The sequence below is a fragment of the Melopsittacus undulatus genome, chromosome Z (assembly GCF_012275295.1).
Source record: "Melopsittacus undulatus isolate bMelUnd1 chromosome Z, bMelUnd1.mat.Z, whole genome shotgun sequence".
NCBI classification, from domain to species: domain Eukaryota; kingdom Metazoa; phylum Chordata; class Aves; order Psittaciformes; family Psittaculidae; genus Melopsittacus; species Melopsittacus undulatus.
Window position 1 is genome coordinate 95533903 of NC_047557.1, and position 25987 is coordinate 95559889.

A 25987-nucleotide genomic window follows, 5' to 3' on the forward strand; every position below is an offset into this window, starting at 1 on the left:
GGTCTGGATGTGAATAGAAGGATACAGGATGTTGCCTCCGTGCGTTGTTCTGAGCCGTGTTTGCCAAAGGCATGTTCTCTTATAAAGGGAATCACAGGAAAACAGTTCCATGACTTCTAGAAGCAGAAGCCACATGTGCAGGACCCAAATGAGATTTACATTGATCTGGCAGAACATGAAATCAAATGCTGGGACAAGAAAATGAAGTGAGGAGGGTAGTAGCTATGAACTTTGTAGACTATGATTGAATTGTTATTGAGCACCGGAGCAAGTTACCGAGAGGCTGTGATATCTCCGCCCTTGGAGACATTCAGAATGTGAATGCATGTGGTCCTGTGCAACTTGGTTTGGGTGATGCTGTTCTGAGCAGGGGGACTAAGCAACTGCTAGAGGCCCCTTCCAACCTCTCATCTTGTATGATAGTATGGATTACAATAACTGTTTGAACTATAATTTCCATGTATGAAACATCAACACTCTTGGCATGATAGTGAGCAGCTACAGTTTTTGTTACTGAGCCTTAGAAAGTCCCATGTTACACTTAACTATGTTCGGTATGTATCCATATTTTACACAGAGATCTTTCCTAGAGCTTACATTTTTCTCTGTGAGGTTCAATAAGTGTACTCAGAGACAGATCTCAGCACCATTCAATGTTATATTCCAGAGATGGAAAATACTGTGTCATATGTAGGGACTACTATCCTGTGGGGAAGCTGGAACTCCTGCAGAAACAGATATTTACCTGATTGTATCTATTTGTGAGTATATTCAAATAACACATGTTAATAGGTATGTGCAGTCTATTTTCCTGTCCCACATACCACCTCTGAGTAATATTTCTTAGCATGGAAGTGAAAAAAGCCCATAAATCCAGTAACACCAGCTGCACCATTCTCCAAATGAATGCTCATAATCTTCACCATGATGAACAGGCATGGCATGACCTCCACCCTGTGTCTGATCTAGCAGTCTGTGATCTGAGATCAGAGTATCTCAGACTATAAACTACGTGTCTCTGTGCAGTGATGTCTCATGATGGCCATGCTCTTCAGTCAAGAGAGCACTTGACAGAAAGAGTTACTCTTCAGAGAATGGGCAGTGTCCTTTTTGCTGCTGCTTTCCTGGAGCTGCATCTCCCCTGGGGCACTCCAGCTCCCAAGCACAGTGGAGTTTAGAACAGTAAGGAACATGTTTACATTACAATACTTTACCTTAATCTTCTGTTCTTCCCAGTGATCTTTCTATAATAATCTAAACTGTGAAATGTGCATTACTGAGGCTTGGAACACAGGGAAGGTCAATGATCTGGGTATCTGCATTTTTTGTCTAGTTAGGAAGGTGTATGGGTAATAAGGTGAGGACAGTGAGAGCCAACAGAGAGAAATGCTGTAGTTAAAATCAGTAACAAGTTCACAAAGCCACATTTTGCTGTTTCTGTTCTTTGTTGTTTAAAGGAAAACCAGAAACGGCAGAAGTCAAGACTCCCCTGAAGTCTTTAGGAAAACAGTGGGAAAAAAAATGGAGCCTGAGTTAAGGGGGAAGAAGTGTCCCTACACAATTTAGAAGCAGCTGCACTTAGTAATACAGTAAGAGAATAATTCCTGCCTTTTGTCATTTCTTTCAGACCCTCAAGGCACTTATTTCTATCTTCTCCATCTATATGCAAGCAATTTCAGTTAAGATGAATTGTGAAGGCCAAGGACATAATGCAGCTCTGAGTTCTGTAATTTTCAGTGTAGTACATAGCTTGATGGTCTTCTTATTTCCACTGTGAAAATTCTGAAGCTGCAACATTCTGACCTCGTACATTGTCTCTCACAGGGATCTCATTTTGACTGCTGCCTTGATGTTTCACACAATTCAAGATTTCTGTTTGAAGCAGATAGAGTTTTGAGGGTTTTGTTGAGAAAGCATACTTTTCATCAGGACCCAAAGGACAGATAGAATTTCTTGACTTATTCTTTCTTCTAGATCCAGTGAGTGAACAGAAATGCACTTCTTGTGAGACTGTTGATTTCTAAATATTAAGTATCAGTGTTGAGAAGCTGTTTGCAGCTTTCTACTTTGACAGCTGGCTTCTGAGGACCCCCATTTGTGCAAGGGAAAAAGCTTCATATTCTTACCGTAGTGGATGACTGTGTCTTGTGATATCTCCTGTCCAGTCGGATCCATCACATAGTACTCTATCATTGCTTAAGACCTGTCAGCTCAATAGAACACGAGGAATTCTGTCTAGTCCTGTTTCAGTAGTATATCTCAGTGATGAGCTTTCTACTTTATGACTTTGGAGAGCCAAAAATCAGTTATTTTTTGGTTGCTCGGTAAATCATTTTATCCAAGATACCATTAATAATAGCTAAAGTTAAACTTAATTGAGTGTATTCCCTGTTGAATGTTTGTTAAAGAGAAAAGATTAAAGCAAGGTATAGAGGACACTTTCATTTTGTAAGCGAGAGAATTAAGCAGGTTATCTATAGTCCCTCTTCCTTTCTTTCTCCATCTTTAGATTTTAAAGTGCATGAGCCACGCTTTGTTCACAGTGTAGGAGGTCAGAGACGGTTTTAGTTTTCTGCATGGTTTATTCTATTTAGAAGTTTTTGTGAAGAGTTCTTGTTTATTTCTTGCCAAACGTAGGAGACTGAGCTGATGAGGCAGTTCATTAAATTACTCTCAAAGAGTAAAGTTTTGTGGTCAGTTCCCAGATGGCTGAAAATCTCCCATATGACTAGCATTCAAGATGTTTCTTTCTGCTGATATGTTTGTATTCTTGGTGTGACATTTTTCTAAGCTAGCAGAGTAGCCACTCATCAGTGAATTTTACTTTTTTTTTCTGTAATATCCAAATAAAACACAGATGTTCTTTAATCCCATTTATAGGATATGGACTGAAATGTTTAATCAATATGCAGAAGATCACAAGGGAAATGAATACCAGAATCAGAAAGGTAACCTGGACTTCAGTCTAACGGCTGCAAGCACAGGATCCCTTCACGTCAGTCTCTCTCTTCTGTAATTATGAAGCTGGGGGGCTGAATCCCAGAAGGACACCAAATCTACTTGAAGGATTATAAAAAGTAAACCACATTCAGAATAAGACCAGTTAAGCATGTATGAGAATTCTGGGGCTTTGCTAAGTCATCATGCCTTTGCATATTACTTTGCATATCCCAATATCTGTACAATAAATTGCTGAGCAGAGAGCTTTCCTGAAATATTTGTGTGAAATTCCAGGCTTTGTAAAAGTCAGTAAAAATTTTCACCCTGTCCCTAGCAGAGAGAAGTCAAAGTACCATCATATATAAAACAAATGGTAAAGGTTTTTATCCTCTTCACCTGCTTAAGTCTGACTGTAATGTTAGTTACAGGAGTGAGAGAATATGGCTGATGGCTCCAGACAGTGATGATACATTTATTTCAAGTTGCAAGAGCCAAGAAACTGTAAGTCCAAAACCCCAGTGGGACATTCTTTCATCCTAACTACTTGTGCAGTGTCTCTCTTCAGCTACTAGTAACCTTGGGTCTCCCACTGCGGCCTTTCTAGCAGACAGTAGCAAGCCACATAGTTTATATGAAAAATTGTAACCACAAAAAAAGAAAAAAAGTGGGGTGGGGGAGAAGAAATCTCTTTCCTTGTTTAAAATTCCGGGACCTTAAAATTTCTGAGAAACAAATCACAGTTGAAAAGTTTTTTTAAGAAATGCAATTGTTTTGCAGATTAAGAGGCACAAGATGGTACACTAGTGATACATTTTAATGGAGAACAAACTTTAGGATGAGAAAAGACAAGAACAAATTAGTGCTGATGACATTAACACTTCAACTGAGCACAGTGCTTCATGAGTCATGTAATTGCTTTGCCACATTTTAGCCTTGGCAGTTTAAAAGACTGAAGTTTTGCTTTAAGCAAGATTTTAAACCTAAGGGGAATCTGTAGTAAGGACATTCATTGATTCAGATTCTCTGTATGTAATGCTGGCTGCATGCTGTTTTTTGAAGGTTCTCTGGTAGATACAAAGTTAGCAAAAATTCTATCAAAAACTTCTCTCCTCATGGAAATAAAAGTAAAGGCAGCTTGTTTCCTAGCAGAGCATAAAAGAGGGATTGCTGTGTTTTCTATTAGAGCCACCAAAACAGTTTGCAGAGGACGGTATATTTTGTTCATGCTGTACAGACATTTTGAACCAGATGACGAGACCAACAGCTTGGATTCTCTGGAAGATGATGTTTCAGCAGCTCCAAATGAAAATGAAAAGGCAAGATTGAGGGACACCAAAACATATCTACTTGGATGAGTGACAAATGCAAATCAATCAGTTTTATTATGCGCTGTTTCTCCTATAGAGTTCTTGGGCCAAGAAGGCAGGGTGTATGACAGGTATATCCAAAAGTGTCAACAAATATACTGCCTTCAGCTCTTCCGTGTGTTACCACCCAACACAAACATTGCCAACAAAGGAATGGCATATTCTGGGAAAGCGGTCTTGCTTAATCTGGCACATCTTGCTTGATTTTGATCTGATTGTGCCATATGGTGGCTTTTTAATTTTGTATTTAAATTCAACACTTCTTGTCTCTGCCCCATCATCCAGATTTCTTTTGTGAAGTTTATGGTTGGTGAAGAGGAGATTGGCAATGGAAAAGGTCTGGGTGAGCAGCAGTGGTCTCAGTTGTGCAGTGGATGAAGTGTCTTGGCAGTCATATGGAATGAGCTGGAGTACGGAGGCTCAGGTGGAGACGTGCAAGGAAAGCAGCAAGTGGCAGAATTTTTTCTAGAGAAACAGGCGGAGATAATCAGAGTAGAAGGCTGGGTTAGAGGAACATCAAAGGAGACTGAAGAGGGTGAAGTGGGAGGACACATTGCCAATAGCTGGCAGTGCAGAGGCAGTGAGAATAGAAGGTGTCAGAAGAAAAGGAAGGAACAGATAATACAGCCAAGCATCATCTGAAGGTTAGTATAGCCATGGATACTTTCATATGGAATTTCACAAAACATGTGACTTAGAGGAAGAAAGTGGTGGAGGAAGAGAGCATTGTTACAGTGGCTGTTCAAAGTTTGTTGATTATTCGCAGAGCCATACATGGTGAAATTATTCTTAAATAGAGATTTTATAGCAAAGTGGGGAATATAACACTAACATCTGATACAGAAGCAGCAGCCTCTCTCTACCATGTATCCCTTCTCTGTAAGACTACCAGAAACATGGACAGACAAAGAATCACGGCAAAAGGAATCATGCAGGGTACTGGTTCCTCACCTATTTTCATGGGTCTTTGCTCAGTGAATAACTTACTGAGCACTCAGTGTGCTATTCTTTAAATATATTGTCCTTCAGCCTTCAACACCTTTTTCATTACAGAGTCTGTCCTGGGTTCAGCAGTAGCAGTCATTTTTTTCTCCTCAGTAGCTGGTGCAGAACTGTGTTTTGATTTTCAGCCTGGGAACAGAGCTGATAATACTGATGTTTACTCTTACCAAGGACTTTGTGAGTCTCATGCTCTGCCAGGGAGGAGGGGAGGCCAGGAGGAAGCAGAGACAGGACACCTGACCCAAACTAGCCAAAGAGGTATTCCATACCATGGCATGTCATCCCCAGGATGTAACTGGGAATTACCTGGAAGGGCACTCACTGCTCTGTCAGGCTCAGTCAGCAGGTGGTATCATATTCTCTTCCCTTGTTATTTCCCTTATTATTATTGGTGGTAGCAGCAGTGGTTTGTGTTATACCTTAGTTACTGGGCTGTTCTTATCTCAACCCGTGGGAGTTACATACTTTAGATTCTCCACCCCATCCCTCCCTGGGGAGGGGTTTGGGGGAAGGAAAGAAAGAGAGGGAAGGGAGTAGAGACTGTGTGGCTGACTGGTTTTAAACCAGAACAGTTCTTTCGGCATCTAGCTACTGCTAAACCCAGGACGATCCCCATAAAACCAGAGAGATTAATAGCTACTGCTTAAGTAAGAGTAAGAGATTTTTTTTTTTTATCCCAAAAAATCCAACTTCCCTTACTCACTGGACTTTGTATCTAGAGTCAGAATATTATTCAAACCAGCATGAATCAACATCAAAATTAGCAGGGACAAAAGTTCCCAGGAGATCCTTATCATTTAAGGCAGTAGGAGCCTCATGAACAACATTTGGTTTCATAAGCTGTCCATTAATTTGTATAGAAGTCTTGCATGTATGACTGAAAATATTCTGCAGCTCTTGACTACATGTGGGAAGAAGCTCTAGACTCTGATTTGGATTTCTTTAAGCAATAAATCTGGATCTTGATCAGATTGTTTCTGCCATTTTTGTTGAAGCACAGAATATTTCTTTAGAGGGACATGTGTTTGGTTGTGTATATTTACTGTGAGAATTTTTCTGCTGTTGCAAATAAGTGTCCTTTGCACATCTCCTTAGTCTTTCATTTCAGACATTCAAAGGAGCCAGTAACTGCTGAGCTTCAGCCAGTCTGATGGATTTAATTTTTGTAATACTGGACTGCCATTGAGTAGTTGCAACTGCATAGCATTTCATAAATATCAAGCATTCTATTATCTACTAGAAATGAAAGAGCTTTTCTCCTTTTTCTTTTTTTTCCCCTCTTTGTACTAGGTGATAATATAAATCACATTTTATACTTATTTCAGGAATGGATGTTTGTTCTCCTGTGATGCTAAATGAATATCTACATTTAAGCTGTTTCTAAAATATTTTGGGTTTATGCTTCTGCTTAGCATATAGACTTAGACGGCCCTATGGTGTGCAAATAATCTTTTTGTTATGTGATGTATCTGCAGGCCCTTCACAACAAAAGATCTCCTAAAGCAGCAGGGCCAATCCTTTAAGTTGAGAAACAGTATATCAATAAAGGTCAGCGTGACAATGTGATTTATTGAAATACTGTGCTGCTCCTAGCAGTTAGTATTTCATATTATATGATACACGGCAGGTATTTTTATTCGTATTTGGGTTCCCCACTGAAACCTTGTTCAGCCTATTTTATTATTTATTGTTGCCTTTTAGAGATGAAAGAAACCAATTTATTCAGCTTTCATAACCATTCCTAACAGGTACAAAGAGGTTAAGGACTAACAGGAAAAATCAATTGGCTAATAAAATAGTTAATTGACTAAATGCCTCTTCCAAGAGGACATGAATGCAGAATGTGCAGAACCAAAGGAGGTTGGTTTAATTATAATGGGATCTCACTGTATAAAAGTCTTCTCTGCAGATAAGGTTTTAAAACTCCACTGTGCTTGTTCCTATTTTTCATAGTTTACACATGCAGCAAATCCAGATACCCTAATAAAATCTTTTCACTGTCCTGAGTTCAGTTGTAACAGTCATTTCCACTAAATCTGAACCCAAGACATTCACAAACTTTAGTACCTACTTGTGGTCACAACAGATGGCAAAATTGCAATGAAAGCATATCTAAACATGAAAAGATCAGTCAACATGTTCATTATAGATCTGGAAGTATATTTTTAGACAAATGTATAAAACTCTGAGGAACAAATTCCTTCCAATTCTGTTTTTCTCTTCTGGCCACGTTTTTTTAATTGGCTTTATGATATTGTTACTGATGAAATCTAGGAGTTTTAAAAGGCCCAAAGAGATGGAGAGTGACTCCCTTTAATCACTGCTGAAATCTTAGCAGAAGAACATCCAAAATGGGTTTCAGGTACAGTAACGTTCACTACTAAATTCTTTCAGAAAAAATACTGAATATCTTCAACTCACTTTTTTTGTAGTATAGTTGTGAAACTATGGGAGCTCCCCATGTTTTACTGGTAGCTATGTAGTAGCGTAGTTATAAGCACATTTTAAACAATGGTGCCTAAGGGGCACCACTAAAATCTTTAAAAATACTTGACAGTTGGTAAATTCAGGTTTTGCATAAACATCATCCCACAGCTCTCAGCGTTGTAAATATAAATAATAATAATAAAAAAGTTATGGTTGCTTTGACCCTCTGTCACATTGCACCAAAGAGGCCATACAATATAAGATCTGTGTAGGATCCTTTCCTTGGCTAACCCTCCTCAGTCCTCATCTCTGGAATCAGGAATCCACTAACTCACAAAATATTCTAGTAGTGGGTGATGAGTTTGCTTGACTGAATAGTGATAGTGAGTGAAGTGATATTCAAATAATGAGTACACAGGTTGTAGAACAAGAGGATTACCAGTTGATAAACAAGATACTTGTGGCAGAAAAGAGATTTTGAAATACATTTGTATAAGGACATGCACAGCCTATGTACAACATTTTTCATCCTTTTGTACTGATTTCCTCCCTTCCCCTCCCCAGTATCTTAGCCCATTCTTTCACGCAGGTTTTTCTGCACCCTGTCAGATTCCCTAGGGTGAGGATTGCTTCCATTGTCTAAAAACCAAAAAGAAACCCCAGCATTTGGGATATTCCAGCAGTTTAACACCCAGTATTGTTAGCACCTCTTCTGTTCTTATATACCATGGCAAAAACAGTGAAGAAACAGCTGAGCCATCTCTTGGTCTCTTCCTTGTAACCAGCATCATGGCTGGCATTCAGAATAGGGGCTGATACTACCAGCTGCTGAGCATCATCAAGTGGAAATGCAATACTTGGCCCTGATAATACTGGCAAGAAATGCTTCTGTGCCCCTGCTTATTTGACATTTAATTTCCAAACATCAACATTATTGTCCCTCTGTCAATAAAATGTTTCTTGAGAGCAAATATCCTTTATTGCATCCCAAAAACAATGAATCTGCTATTACCTGTGTTATGGTTATTCAGATCAGTTACACTGGCATTTCAAGCTCCCCACCTCCCCACAGTGCTTACCAAGGTGTCTCTGGTTCATGGAGTCTGTCAACAAGCTCCACATTTAACTGAAATATATATAAAAAACAATCTTGCAATTTCAAGAATGTAAGTTTTGCTGATGTCACTCAATGTCTCATTTGCCTGACTCCCACCAAGTACAACATGTTGATAAAGGACATGGTGTGAAAAGCAAAGCACTCTCATTGACCTTCACTGTTGCCTCATATTGACATTCAGGCAGGAGAGACATTCAAACAGTTAAGGTTAAAAGAAAGGGGACTTTGATTAACAGCAAAGTAATGCATCGAAATTCCAAATTATATAGGAGTCTGTTCAGGCTACAATTTCTCTTGTTTGTTTTTAATTTTAGATTCAATGTCAATGCAAGATTTTAACTCTCTGGTTACAGTTCTTTATCCATATAATTCTCTAATATAATTGTGATATAATCCTCAATTTTATTAAGAGCCAAGTTAAAAAACACCAATGTGTTCTTCAGAATATTGCTTTTACTGGCAGTTCAAGCTAATATAATGGCCTGGGAACTACTTTTCTGAGGAGAAAATATGTATTTGTTCTGCTACACAGGGCACCTTCAGTACTGAAAGGTGAAGTAAATGTTAGAGTTGAACCAAAGCTCCAGAGTCAGAACACTTCATTTGTACACCCCCAAAGGTGGATTTATGCTAAAATGACAGGCTCTGATTTGTAATGGCTGAAGGCTGGGCACACATTTCCTGCTGCTGGGGCAGTAGTAAACAGGCAGAGGAACTGTGAGGGCAGCTGGGGAAGTAGATTCTAAACTCATCATAACAGGATTTGTTAGAGCTTGAATGTCTCGCCTTTCAGCTCCGTGATGTCCACCATTGTAGCACCTAATGCTTTTTGTGGGTTTTGGTTCCATAACAATGACAAGAAATCGATACTTATTTTCATTTTACTGCTGTAAAAAGCACAGCAAAAAATGGCTGGTAAAAGATTTTCTAAAAAAGAACTGTTCACATCTTTCATTATGAAAATGGAAATCATGACAGGCTCTGTTGGACATGATGCTTTGTTGCAGTTAAACTACCCTGGCCCAAAAGCTCAAAACGGTGCTAGCTTGAGATGTTAAATGCTAAAACCTTTCTCTTTTCCCGGTGTCTTCCTTGCCCACAATATATATACACCAACATTCCAGCACATGTTACTGGGAGGGCTGCTTCTTCCACATTCAATTTTATCCCAAACAAACAGCTTGATATTTCATGTTGGATAAATGTACTTTACCTGCATTTTAAACAAAAATTCTTGTCCTTTTATAAACTGCTTGAGTTGGGAGACATGCAGAGCTTTTGCTGAAAGAAATGCATTAATCCTTTTATGTTTGATAAAAGGTTTTTATACTATACTATATAGTTTCCTGCTGTGGGACCACATTTGTGTAGAATCTCCATTTGTGGGGAAAGAAAGAAAGAGACTCCTAATGGCTTGAAGGAAAGACTAGTAAGGGAAAATAATATACACCTGGACTTAACATTGAATGAAATTCAGGGGAGGTTTATTACATTAATTGGGGTTAATGGACATGGTCTGTCCCTTTTCATTGTACTCCCCCAGTGTACTCTCAGGAACAGTAGGTGATCACCCTTTCTTTGAGCCTGGCATAGCAAGTCCAAAATCAATCTCTCAAGAAGGATATGCCAGGCCCTGCCATATTTTCTTTTCCTTGTCCTACAGCTGCATCCACTACAGATGCAAGTCCTGGGTCTGACAATAACATTGTGTAAAGCATTTCAGTGATCTACTGCCAGGAAAGCAGAGCAAATACCTCTTTTCTTTTGTTTCAAACCCCAACTGGCCTGGATTTATTTTGGCACCTCTGGTATTTTCTTATTAACATCAGAGTAGTGCTGGTCATTGCAGGGCAACATGACATTCAATATTCTTGACTTACTGTATCCCACACATCAATAGTGGCTAGTGTTGAGCCATTTAGGCTACTACTGCTCATTGATTGGATATTATTAGTTTTTTATTTCTCTGTCTCTTTCTACTTAGAACATTTCACTTTTACCAACTAGTGGAATAAAATATTTTGACCTTCTCTTTGGACAACACATTTTGTGCAGAGCAGCTACAGTAGAACACAGTACAGATCTTCTAGGAATAGTTCTCCCTGGAAACTTTTATCTTGTGTATTGAGGTTGTATCTGAGTCCAAACTCAGCCCAATTGAGACTAGTTCCAAAAAACAGGGTAAACTAAACTTTTTCACTTAAGTTCACATTTTGTGATACAAATTTGTCTAGCAGAAACAACAAACACATCATTGTAGCACACCCAGGAAATGAGATCCCTTTTCCACTATTCCTGCGCTTATGTGTTGTAAAACATTAGGGAGTACATACAAATGTCCAGAAAAAGGTCAAACGATGAAATGTTGGGAAAAACTCCTGGCCACAAGGCAGACTCCATCAAACAGAATCTAAACTGAAGCAGGTGTTTGCTGTACCTTGTAAACAGACAGTGCAGGCTGTTCCCCAGCTTCCTTTTGGTAAATGAGAGTCTTGAACGAAAGGTAGCTGTGCGTCCAGCTGCTTTTATGATGTTGATTCTGGGTTGACATAGTTTTGTGCAACAACGCAAACCAAGCACTATCCAATTTTGTTAATTTTTCTGTTCATTATGGCTAATACAAGGTATCAAAAATCTCTTTGCAACTGCATTCTGAGACCGGATCATTCTGAAGGCCTGGATTTAAAACACATGTTTTCCTGTGCCATCTGCACTATAAAATCTCAGACCAGCACACACAGAGATGTTCACTCACATTACACAATATTGCCACCTGTAATTCGATATGGCCAAAGCGAGACCAGGTTTGACTGCAGCTTAGTTCAGAGCTGAAGGTAATGAACTCAGTGTTTTAGTATCTTACAAGTCTTTTCTTTTTCACAGCAGCAAACCTATAAGGATATAAATGCATCAGGGCATTCTTTTAGAACATCCAGCTGAAGCATTAATGACAAAAAAACATTATTTTGAGAAAATGAGACGTCAGTTTGGATGCTGTTACATACAAGAAGACTAATGTTTTCTGACCCAGAAAACTGTTGCATATGTAATAGTCCTCTTGATGTTGTCTTCTCTTATGTTTTGGATAGGACACTATGACCACAGTTTATTTCTTTATAATGATGTTCAATTTCTTATATCAAAGATAACTATGATATAATTTAAACATTTGCTTTAGCCAGTTAAATGGCTTCATAGCACTATTTATATAAAAAGGAGAGCTGTGACTCTGAATGAATAACAAGACACCCTTCTTTAAGCATTGGTTTATGGCTGACACAGTAATTGAACCAAAAAGATCTGAGGATCAAAAACCATTTGTGATCTCCATTTGGGGAATGGTTGGTTTCTTATAATACCCAAGGAAGCTCAACTTCCTACCAGCTATCATAAGTCTTTTGGAATCTCTTCCTTCTGGTGAAGTCTATGAAAACATTCCCAGGCAATACAGAAAAATACAGGTTTTCTATTTTCACATTGATTTAAATGAATTAATGTGAGCTTCTTCCTGTTGGGAAATAGGTAGTAGCAATATGTAAAAAAAAAAAGTGTTTAAGTGTTTGATGAAGGTATTAGAAGCATTAATAACAGCATTAATGACTATAGTAATATCATAGTCTAGATGACAGCATCCAAGAATTTGCAGCTTTTAAGAACTCTACAAGCAGATCTTGCAAAATCTGCATTTCAGGCGCCTTCAGATACCCTCAGATGATCTGTCAGTATATAAAAGGTGTCCATTTAGAAGGTGAAATTGTGTGGAAATATCTCTGAGGTGTCTCATCATACACTAAAACTAAATGAAGCAGGAATATTCATAGAGACTATTTTATAAACACCTCCAGCTCCTCAGAACTCCATGGGAACCACCTAACACAGGCATGGCCTTTTGCCTTTATGAGAAAAGTCCTTTCTCCATAGATACTAATCATGCTGACTTACATTTTTGAGTGTTAAATTCATTCCACCTTAACATCGCAAATAAATTTAGTCCTTGAAGGTGATACTAACAGACTGCTGGCCTCATCATTTAGAGTGCAATGTTCTAGCTGGAGCTAGTTTGAACATTTTTCCTTTAGATGTTTTCAGCTGAAAATGTGACTTTGGCAAAATAAAATTAAAAAATATGCATGAAAAAGTCCCACTTTGTCAAAATGTGATCCATGAGGGAAACTGAATGAATTTCAAAAGCAGTAAGCTAGCTTGGTATTTAAAGGGGGTTTTAATTATTAAAACCTTAAGGGATATACATTTTTGCACCATTCATTGAACTGTAGGTGCAATTTATTTAATAGGCACACATTTTACCGGGCAACTTACGCCACGAGAAAAGGATTTCAAGCCTCAGCCAACTGGAAAATATATCCCAAGGTATCTGTGTTGCCTAGTAAAAGTAGGAGATTTAAACAGTCAAGATACAAGCTGACTGTGAAAGCACCTACCACTAATATAAAACTATGCAGCTCTAAAATGGTGCTGACAGCCCTCACAAACCTTTAAATAGCCATTTCCAAGCTGGCAGATCTAAATTGCAGGAAAACAAAGTAATCACTCAAGGAATTCTTGCAAATTAAAACAGTTCCTTGTTGTTGCTTTGTTTTGTGAAGCTTCACAAACAATAATGCAGACTCAGAAGGCATTTTCCTATTTCTTTTTGTATTGAGTATGCTTTCTGTAGAAGTAAATGCTCTGTCAATAATGAAAATAAATTGTTGGTAGATAATGCTGGGCACAAACAAGAACTGTTCATTTTAAAGCTGATTCAGAAATACATAATATATTTGTGTGTATCTTATTATTATGCAAAATAAGAAGTTACTTGTTCTTATATCACCTCTGGCACTGAGCTGTCTGAATGGCACGTTTGCAGGGTTTGTATCTGTGTAAAAGCTTAGTTCAAGGTTAGTGCAACCATGTGAGAAATAAAATAAACTTACAAAGAACCCAAAGTTTGTTCTTCCTCTCCTCAAAGAATGCCATACAGAAAGCCACTTCAGAATGGAAAACGAAGAGTTCCCTGATTGCAAATACCTCTGAAGGTGTTTATTCAGCCTGGAATTTGGGTTAACTTTGAAAATAAAACCAAGCTCTGATACTTGTCCACAAGAACAAAATTGCTTAAAACATTTTAATTCATGGTATGGAGCAGAAGTTTCTGGAATGCTGTAATACAGGATTAGATTAGATTGCAGACTGAGTGAAAAATACAAACCCAAGAGCTCTTCAGATGTTTGTCTGGCAAAGACGCTGAGTCCTGGCTCAAAGCACATCATGGCAAATGCCTGTGCCTGAAAGGAAAAGCCAAGTATCAGTGCTTCTTGGACCTCACCGGTGATATTTCCTTGGTGAAGCCATGGATTTTGTCATTAGACTTATTGCTGGAAACTTACTACTGTACCCACACAAATGCAGACCTGCTGGTGTTTTCCTGCAGGCCAGGATTTCATTCCTGATCTAAAGGAGTAAAAGTATTATGCAAATATTACACAAATGTTTGAGTATTTGAATATTTTTGTAATACCCTTGTGAAGAACAGGCATTTTCAGTTTGCCTACAGACTGCGACTGAGGTTAAAGAGTAAATTTGTCTTCAGGGATAGAAAAACAGGAGCTTTGAAGTGCTGATGTTAGAGCCTTACTGCATGGGTATAATTCACTGCAGATAAAGCTGGCAATACAGTCTTAGTGTTGTACGGCAGGGCTGATTGAACCTGTAGCAGTATTACTTTTCAGAGGCTCAAGATAATTCCTTCAGATACTACCAGAGCCAACATCCACCTGTAGCTGTGAAACAAAGACACTCCAGAAAAGAATCAAATCTATGGTACTGAAATAGCACCTGTGGCCTTTGAGCCCTGCTTCCTGAGGCCAAAAGGCAAATGGCTAAGTACTACCTGTAATGAAAGGTTCTGTCTGGACTTGAGCCTGTCTTGAACTGCCTATTTCCACTTCTTCCTTTTCAGAGCTGCTCCCTGATGAGAAGGCTATAGTGCACCAGATTATCAGAAAACTTGTCCTCAACATTTAACATAAAAAGGAAGTGGCTTTCTGTGAATAACTGGTTAGATCCCTGGTTATGAATATTAATAGTCCATTAAAATTACTAAGTTAAAACCCAAGTGTATCTGCAGCAACATTTTCTAGGGTTCCATTAAAGAATCCACACTCCTTTCTGCTTGAATCCTGAAATGTCTCTATTTGTAACAGTTGTCAATTTTCAAATAATCCAAAACTGAAGTCAAAGGTAAAGGGCATAGACAAGATCTTTGCTGAACAAGAAAGTGTTCTAGACATTTGGGCAAATGGAAAAATACCATCCATGCAGCTGTCTGATCCAGTTCTATGAATATCTGAAATAAAACTATTTGTGTGAAATGCTAAACTGGGATCAGCTGTGCTGAAACACTGTCAGGCAGGGTTAAAATTACTGGAATAAGAAGCAGGGAGTGAAGAGAAAGTATTGGATCCTGACAATATTTAAGAGTCTCTGAAACCAATACCTTTCAGGAGCTAGTTCTGCTGCTTTCTAATGGTTGAAATCAAATAGTCTGAGCTAGAACACTGACATGCAGATAATTAGTGAATAAAGTAAAGCACATGTTATCTGTCCTTAGTAAACTACAGAAGCTGTATTTTACTCACAAGTAAAGTTTCCAGTGATAAAAGAGACAGGTATGTATGCGTAAGTTAACATTGTAATTCACTGATACCTGACTGAACCTGATCTTCAAAGTACCAGATAAGAACCCAAGCATATGGCATAATTTGGTAACTTTCTCTGAGCTAATGTTTCAGAACATCAGGTATTCAATTCCTGTACTAACAAAAGGACAAAGTATTCTGGGGGCTACATTATTCTTAGGCATAGTTTATGGACAGGTATCTACCCAGTGTAACTACATCACCTAATAACAGTAATGTCATGATGACTCTCTGTTCTACCTCTCTCTTTTGCACTCCTGGCTGCGCTCAAAAGATGTTTTGTCAGAAAGCTCACCTTGCCAGGAAGATGAAAACCAGAGAAGAGGAAGCTGGGGAGGTATTTTATGACATGGCCTTCAGCCCTTTGTTTTTGAAAGGATTCTGCCTGCAATTTATGTCTGTTTGAGTTAGAAGTACGTCCTAATTCTGCCCTTGAGATGTGGTACAAGTACTGATGATAGCAAATATTCATCTCTGGCAAACATTTCACTGAAATGAGGGACGACAATTTATTAAAACTAATTTCCAAAGTCACATCCAAATCTCTTCCCATTCATTCAACAAAATATGTAGTAGTTTAAGATAAGTACCAATACAAAAACCCTTTTAGCATTATTGCTCTTTTCACTAGGGGGACACCATAATGAAAGAAATGGATTTTTAAAGATGTACATTAAAAAGAGTACAGTATTATTGGTGAGATAGCCTAAAAATAAATGTTTCATTGGTTGGCATATCACAGTTCTGTCAAAGATTAACAGTTGAGGGACAGTTTATTAAATTAATAATGCCAACTAACTGCATCAGCTGCTCTCTCTTGAATAACTTCCTAATGTGATACAAGATTTAGTAACAGGACTCAAGGCAGTGTTCTCTGCTTGCCTTGAGTTAGTGTATCTTTGCTGCAGATGTTGCTGTAGGTATATAGCATGTTTATCTTGGAGCTAGGATGCCTGAAGCTGACCTAAGTAGCAGCACAGAGCTCAGGGCAGGGAAAGTGTTCAAGAGTGTACCAAAATCCTCACAGAGGTTTCACAATGCACAGCAAATTCTGTGCTGCAACTGCTTAAGCTGTGATTGACCCCCAGACTCCAGTGTTTAAAACTATCATTCAGCTATGTATATATTACGATACAGTACATTTCACTCTACATTATGATATAGGAATGGCTGTGAAGCATTAGAGAAAATACATGCTTGGAAGGTTTTTTCAGTGGAGATCATGTGCTGGAAATAAACTTGTTTCATTGCTAACAGTAGTTAAAAATCTGCCATCAGTTTGGAAGGGACAGAAGCATGCTTTAGAGAGAATATAGTTCTCCAGAGGATGCCAAAAGAACCATTTTAAACCTTTTTGATAAAGACACTTGCAGAAACCCCTGAAGATGATAGTAACAGTGATGATAAACTGGCATGAGAATTGTTTTTCTTATATGGTGACATATTGCATTTTTATATATATGGGGATATGGTTTGATAGGATCCATTTGGCCATCTTCATTAACAACCTAGTGTGGCAGTGGAAAAATGAAACACTGGAAATGTGTAATGAAAGATAAAACTGTATGTAACTTCTGATAAGCATATTATAGCTCATCAATCGTGGGCAAACCTGAGTTTATGAACTTTTCTTAGCGACAGGGGCATAAGTGCTCTGACTAATAATAACAGAAGTTGAATCCAATTGCTGCCTCCACAGAAGATACATAATTCAGAATTATCTGAACCAATGGACCTGTTCACATTGCATTCATTTTCAAAACTACTTTATGAAAAGCTGCATCCTGAACCTGAACATTATCATCCTCAGCCACTAATCTCCATTTCAAAAAGTCCCAACTGAACAGCACAGGACCATCAATGTAATTATTGCATATATATTTCTATTGACACTTTACAGGGTTTTTTTTTTCACCAAGTGGATTTAACCTAAGTGTATATTTTCAAGGTTGTTGTCTTTTTTGCTTACTAAGAGGTGTGTAATGGCTCTTCTCAAATAAGAACAAAAGAACAATCTCTTTAGTGTTCTGTCCTTCAAAGGGTATACATATACCTACATACAGGGTTGTTTTTTTTTTAAGTGGATGTTCTTGCTGGAGGTATAATTAACATGTCACTGAACTGTCCTTGATGTGTCCCTTGAACTTGGAATGCATCACATAAGAAAACTTCAGAGTGCCACCTGAATGATTGTGAGACTGTGTTGTGTGACATTTTAAATTGAGAAGGCTGGATATACATGGCTGATAATTTTTTTTTTCTTCCTTTGGAAGAAGAAACAAAAATCAATTTACAAGCAGCAAATATTTTCCTTCATAGTGAGGATACCTCTGGCCTTAATTTGGGCAGCTGGCCAGACAGCAGCTACTAGCTGAGATTTATAACTGCACTTTAATTTCCTTGAGTAGCATGCACACAGATTATGCTGTATAAGCACAGATACTGTTCCTGTGGGGAACTACGGTTTCATTAATTGGGCTTGGCATTTGGAGGCAGGAAAGTTGGTCTTAGTTCTGATTCTGAGACTGTCATTTTGGGAAAGGTGCTCTGTGTTTCAGTATCTGAATTAGAGACAGTGGTATCAATGTGCTTTACCTATAAATGAGCAATTAAAAAGTATTAACATAAATAACTGTGGCCAGCAATTTCAGTGTAGAGGTATCATTCCCTGAATACAGCTAATTATTATCCCAGTGTCAGACTCTGATTCTTCTCCTTTTTACTTTCATTGGTTTTGTCATTTTCTAGCTGGTTTTGGATGTTCTGTCTCAGTTTCTATTAAACTCAGCTTTCGAGTAGATCTGTACAGTACAAACTGGTAACACTTTGAAGACATTCTGTTCTTGGCTGTGATATGAACAGACAGGTATATGCACTTTCTGTTAGGGCAGGATTTCTTTACAATGAAAAAAAAAAATACTCTGTTGACCACACTATGTACACTGTCTTTTAAAGAAATCACAATTTTAAAAGGTTCTGAATACATTCACTTTATCCTTTGCTTTGTCATAAACCAAGGGTATTTCAAATACCATCTTTTCAAAGCTATTCCAAATCTGAAATGACAATATTTGGCTAAACTGACAATGTTTCACCACTTGTTGTGTATCAGTCACCTTCTGGATACTGCTAGAAGAATCCAATAAAAAGCAGTTTTGCAAGATGGTTCTTAGAATCTCTGCTGGTGTTTGCCTACAGACAATCAAAACTGGCTGATTTAATTCTCCTGCCTTGATGTCATTCCAAAACACAGTCTTTCTTAATGAGAGCTGGTTAAACATCTTCCTCAAATTCTTTGCAATAAGTTTGATTTCCTGATACCAGTCTGAGTCTGAAAGCTGCCAACCTTCCCTATGAGATATATTATTTTCCATGGCTAAGCAAGGCTAAGACAGCATCAGGATTTGGGGTTCTTTTAGGTTTTTGGGTGGGGTTTTTTTGTCATTTTGTGATATTTAGTTTTTTAAAAATTTTATTGGGAGGAATAAAAGAAAATAATTTCCATTGAAATTCTGTACTAATGAAGTCTTTTAACCATAATGGATCTGGATCTGAATCTATGTCAGTGGTTTACATGTGAGGAGAACTGGGCTATCAGTTATCTTTTTGCTAGGATAAATATCGTGTTTTAAGATCTCTGATGAATAACCAGTAGTATTGGAATAACAACAGCGAAAATCCAGGTTAGAAAAAAAATGGTTTTATGAGAATCTCAAGGGAGAACTTCAGAAGTGCTCTTAACTGTCAGTGCTCATTCAGTTCCTTGTTGCTATGCTTGCAAAGATTTAAGCTATACGATGAAATCTGATGAACTCCCTTTAACTGAATGAAGATTTCACACAAAGTTTACTTGGGAAAGTGAGAGAAAAGAGTGAACAGGACTGATGTGGGAGAGCTGTCACATAAGTGGCATTTTTTCCCTATGCTCTGAGCATGGAAGCCACAAAGAAGTGATCCAATGCCAAAATTAATACAGTGTTACAAAGGCTAGCTCCCTAGGTCCCTAAATGTTCTTTGCAGAGATTTAGTGTGTCCTGACATCATTCAAAACTTCCCTGAACTGTGGACAAGAAAAAGATTATATACACACTACATGTCTTTTTATTATTGTTATTATTTTTAATTTAAAATCTACCTTGCCAGGACTGACAATCCAGTATTTTAACTGTAATTGTTATATTTTTTTAAACTCATATGCCTCATTGAAAATCAAGTGAAACTGGAATAAATCGCTTTGTCAACTCCACAGTCCTTAAGTAAGTTTAATGCTTACTACTACCATTGGCATTCAATATCACTAGATATTTTACCTTGAATAATCACTGATGGACATTGATTTTGTCTTTGCTCTTCACAGCACAGCAAAATGAATGTGAAAGTCAGAGTTAAATGAGTCCCAGTGGTGTCCTCCACTCTGCTGAGAGTACCTTTCAGATACTGAAGAACTGGCAACCAGCTCAAACCTACAGTATCTTGTATTGCAACAATTAATGGATATGAATAGTTCTCACAGGGGGGATTCAGGTTACCTTTGTATCAACTTTAGAGGTTAGACTCCTGAAGCAGACAATGAGGTTAATGTATAGTACTTTATGAACTGATTAATCCTTTCCTTTAAATACAGTTAAAAGCTTTAGTTCTTTTCCTTTCTGAAAATTAGTCTGAGTCACTTGCAAAGTGTTAACAATTGGGATTTAAATTATTGAAGAGTATTCAGTCAGAAAAATATTATGTACTAAATAGTCTTTTTCTATTATTAACAAAGTGGTTGGCAAAGCAATACTAGCTCCACTATTTTTATCTCTTAAGCCTAGAATGTGTTTGCAGGCTTGATTTAGGTCATAATCACATCATACAGCACAAAACCCATGCTGGCTGTGAGGCCAAGGTTAGGCATGCATATATGACAGCAAAATGCATTATGAAAAATAAACATATAAAGGAGGAAAGCATCTGGTTAACAGCTCTGAAGTCAAAGTCGTGGTATATATATGAACCTCTGTGTGTGCTGTGGGACAGATTTCTGCTTTGCTTCTCTACTCCAGTGGTGGACAGATTGGCCTTGTACCAACTGTAGGAGGTTTCCTGAGAACACACCAAAATGGCTCAGGGGAGCCAGAGAGCAACAATCCTTGTGGCTCTCTTCACAGCTGCTTTATGAAGAGCATGTGTTGACAGATGCTAAGGGTAAGTACATGCAGAGTGAGGCATGTGTGCAAAGCAGCCTCATGGCTACCAGATACTCCAGGGAGTGATGAAGAAAGTAGGCAGGCTGCTTGGGACTGATTCTCAGTATTGCCAGATACAATAGGTCAAAACTTACAGATATGCTCCGCAAAGATTGTGAGATTTAGGAATAAGAAAGACAGAATGTTTTTAGATTCTCAGAACTCTCTGTCAGCATGTCAAAATATGTGGCTATTTCAAGCCAAACAATGGATTTTTAGTGCATACGAAAGTGTACACAAAAGCACAAGCTTTCTGCCTTCACAGTGCGCACAGCAAAACCTGCACCGGGAAGACAAGTTCCCTGGGCCTAGGAAATAAACAGTAGAAATGAAAAAAAAAATAGGGAAGAAAGATTTCAGAGCTTGGTACTGCAGCTCTTGCAGTGGGCAGTCTCTGATTCTCCTTTTCCTGGTTTAATGGTGCTCAGGGATTTTCTTTGCCACTATCAAAGCACCAGTCCTTATACAAAAGCAATGGCTCAGGATGGAGCAAGGGTTCTTCCAAGGACTTTTATCCAGCACAGGAGGCAGCCTCAGTTCTGAGAGGGAAACCTCTTTTGCAAGAAAAACTCAGTGAAAGCATCCAGAGACATTTTTAGGTTCAAACACATTTTTTTGCAGCTTTGATTAAAAGGTTTATTGAAATCCTGGTCTAAGAGTTTAGTGCATTTCAATGTGAGATCATCAAGACATGCCACTGCAGAAAACATCCTGCCTGCAGGAAGCACAGTGAGCGTTAAAGAGAGTGCACGGGGTATGAACTCTGGTTTCAAACTTCAGCTGTTGTTCTTGACAACCTCCTACTTCGGCAGTAACTAATATGAGGCAACAGGGTATTTCTGTCACTGATTTCTGCCTGCTGCCTGCACAGAGAGGGAGAACTCAGTATAGCATCATGCCAGCTCTTTTTCCTACTTTTTTTTTTATAGTTTTCAAACTTCTCTACAAGTAAATGATTGGAAAGTTAGTGATATGTGCAAAGAACATTTTTTCAATTAGTGATGCCCATTAGCTGAATGAGTATGAAGAGCTGGTATTTTTCCCCCTGAATTAGCAGGTACACATATGGAATTTGGGCTATAAATCATTACTTAATAATTCACTAGAAAATAAATATGACATAAAAGATAATTAGAGATTTGTACCACTTGCCTTCACCTTAATTATGAATGAAGGATATTTGGCATTGTCTGCAAGACTGTTAAATTTTGTTATATTGAGATGGGTCTGGGAAAGGAAGATACAGCAAAATCATTTTATGAAAGAATATCGCTTCTGGCAGAGTGGGTCCTGTTCATCATTGCAGGAGAGGTATCCAACAGTTATGATCTTAAAATCTAAATGCAATGTGCTGGAACAAGACTGGTGAACAGGTTTGTTTTGCTATTTCAGTAATGACCTGTTGCCTGGCTCACAGAAACACATATGCCAGCCAATTTCATCGGAACAAAATTAATATTATATCTCTGTGCTGTAATAATAGTTAACTTTGGCAGAGCAGAAACAGTTGGATATACTTTCCTGTTGCAGGATTTGGTGGAGATACCTGGAGATGCAGTGTATACTAATCATTTTAATTCACAATGGATTTGAATACTCGGCTGTAATAGAAACAACCACAGTATGAAACACAGCTTTTTTCCTCGCCTAGGCTTTGCTGACTTTACAACAGGAGACAGATAGTCAGTCCTGCTCTGCTCCCTTTGCTGCTACTAAGCAGCAAGGTAAGAATTCCACTTTCATAGCTGGGGCTGTATATAAAGGCATTAGAGATGCCTGTGTACTGCAGTTTCTCTGTTTCTGGTCACATCCTCTCCCAGCTTAGGAGATAGACAAGCCCAACAAGCATATTGTACCTCAACATACACTGATGGTGGAATGACATCACTGATGAGTTACTGCCTGAAGAAACTGGGTCAACCTTCAAAGTGCCTTCTCTTGAAAAACCCAAAGCAGACCTATCTATTCCAACAATAGAGGACTGCAAAGGAATATAGGTGCCAGGAAGCTGGCTTGAGCACAGTTTTAAGTGTGTTGGTCTAGTTCATACATACTACTGTGAACATACACTTTCAGTCCAGAATGGAAGACTGTGTTATACAGGGTGGACAGAAAAAAAGACTTAGATTCACCTGCAGTCATCTCCACACTTTCTGTAAATAGTAGCTGTGAGGTGTGAAAAATAATAGTCTTTCTGCCCTAGATCTGTGTTTAGTAATACATTGCCTGCTTTCCTTTAGTTTGAGAGACTTGGAGGGCTGTTCCTATAGCTTTGCATGTTTATGGCCATGCTTCTCCAATCCCACAGCTCCTGGCAAACATGGTAATCTTCTAAAAAGTACCAGTCTTTTCAGCCACTGCCTGTTTCAGTAAAGGGGCAGAACTTTGGAGTGAGCTTAGAGAACGGGAAGACATTGGCAGATGGGATGATCTGGAACGTTATACTGTCTTTCACTCTTGCTGTATCAGAAATAGCCCACTGAACAGTTTTTATCTGCAGTTTTCCTAAGAACTTTGGACCAGACCCAAATAGACTGAATTAGAGTGCATCAGCCTGGAACAAAGACAAGCCAGACCATCATCGGAAAAGATTAAGAAGAGCCTTTCTGCTGGCTGAAGATGAAGAATTTTGTTCTGATGTTTTTTGACACTACAAAGGCAGTATGATGCCAAAAATGAACTAGTACCAGTTCCTGCTTTACCTGCATCATCCAGGGTGGATGAATGGTGGTATTATGCAGAGGTTCTTTAACACACATTATTTCTGCTAGGCTTTGATTCATTTAGTTGTTCCTGGTGTTTTGCATTTTACTTATTTATTAATCTGACTCTGATGTCTAGTCTTCATTGAAATGGCACACAGTTGGATAAAACAAGCAAATGCTGTGAGTAGCCTGTCAAAGACACATTGGCAGTCATTTTCAGAGCATCCTTTGATGGTTCTACAGAGATGTCAAGTAAGAGTAGTGGCAGGATTGACCCATAGCAGTTCTGCTTGTCAGGGCAGATAGTGTGCTTAAAGTTAGTAGAAATGATAAACACTTTGCTTATCATACTACTTCATAATGGAAACAGTGACCAACACCTAGGATTTGCCATTAATTGAAGAAACAGCTTCCTATGTTCAGTAAATTATAAGCACTACTTTCATTACAAGAGGTCGAAATACTCTAAAAAATTGACTGCTAAGGCAGACAATAATCTTGTTGACAAGTAAGAGACTTTAAAGCTCCAGCTTAGTTTTCAGTGCAGCTACAAACATAAGACTAATATATTTTTGAATATGTGAACTTGCAAGTATATATTATAACAGTTAGGAAGCAGGAATAGCAGAATACCACAAGAAATTCATCTCCTGATGGGCTCCCAATATGTATTGAGAATAATAGGTCTCAATTTATGCAAGGTGCTTAAGCATTCATACTAATTGTAACCATGACAGTAGTCCCACCGATATCAGCTGGTGATTACCATTAGGCACGTGCTTAAGTATCTTGCAAAATTAAGGTTGAGAGAGAGTTCTGTGAGTTAAAAAAGCTCAGTTATGATCTCAGACTTTAATGTTCTTTCCCAAATCCAACTAGATTTATAATCATTTTGAAGTTTTTCCTCTCATTGCAAGTGAAATATCAAAGTGATAAAAATACATCTTTTTAAAAGAGATCTGGGCATACACAGGCTTTTTGAGATGTAGATTGAATGTATGATCATGCTTCTACTTGCTACCCCAGGCTCCCACAAGATACTGTTAGATACCAGTTCTTCAGAATCTGCTCTTGGGTTTTCCTGTGTCACTTGTTTTTCACTTACGCAGAAAGTCTTTGTCCTTTTTTCTTCTGAGATCAGATGAATGCTATGCTTACAGTGGCTGGTTTGTTTTAATACCTTTGTAGTTCTGACCTTTTGGCACTGATCTTCACAAGCTAAAGGCTGAAAGGCCCTGAGCATTTGCACATCTGCAGTTAGCAGTTAGCATGTGTAACCATTGTGTTAAGAATAATTTAATGGTGTAAATAAAGATAATAAAGATAATAAGAAAGATAATTATTATAATAATAATGAAAAAATAGAGAGGAATAAAATGCAGTGTATACTGCATCCCTGGCAGTGTTCAAGACCAGGTTGAATGAAGCCTTGGGTGATATGGTTTAGTGTGAGGTGTCCCTGCCCATGGCAGGGGGGTTGGAACTAGATGATCTTAAGGTCCTTTCCAATCCTAACTATTCTATGATTCTATGATTTTATATACTGTCATATAAGACAAGTGATGAACAGTTCAACTGCTCGCCACCTGCTGACCAACACCCAGCTTATCCCTGAGCAGCAATCCTCCCCTCAAACCAGCTCCGTCCAGTTTATATACTGGCCATGACATGCTGTGGTATGGAACATCCTTTCGACTAATTAGGGTTAGGTGTCCTGGGTGTGCTCCCTCCTGGCTTCTTATGCCCCTCCTCATTGTCAGAGTATGAGAGACTGAAAAGTCCTTAATCAGGCGAAACATTACGTAGCAACAACTAAAACACCGGTGTATTATCAATCAGCATTGCTTTCAGATTAAAGCCAGAACACACCACTGCACCAGCTACTAGGAAGAAAAATAACTCTACCCCAGCCAAAACCAGGACAGTGTGTATTTACTGCATTCATGTGTGTGAGAGAGCATCTATGCTTCTCACTTAGTCCAAAAGTTAGTGTAAAGGTATATATGGACTTGGTAGGTCAGACCGAAAACCTTGCCAGCTAAATCAAACACTTAGAATTAGTGGTCTTAACTCGTGGGTTTTTTTTTTGTGGCTTTTTGTTGTAATAGCTTAAGGAAACAACAGAACTCCTGAAAGTCACCCATCTATGATTTCTCCTGCTCTAATTTGTCTCATGGGAAAGATTTACCAGGAGATTCTAACAGAGTCAGCAGCTTTCAGGAAGTAACATCTTGATTTCTGTGAAGCACAGCATTGAAAAGCAATCAATTCACATGCGTCTTGGCTGCCTGTACATATGCTGGTCATGTATTCGCTCTGGAACAGCTTTTTTCATGGCTTCAGCTAAAGAAGATAACTCCAGGCAGAACCAGCTCTTCCAGCTAAGTCTTCACATCTGTGATCCGCAGTGCTCCTGCCAGGCATTAGAGCAGATCATTTACCATGTGGATTTGTTACTCTGCCCTTGATTCAGTCCTTTCTTTTTCTTTCCTTTTGCAGG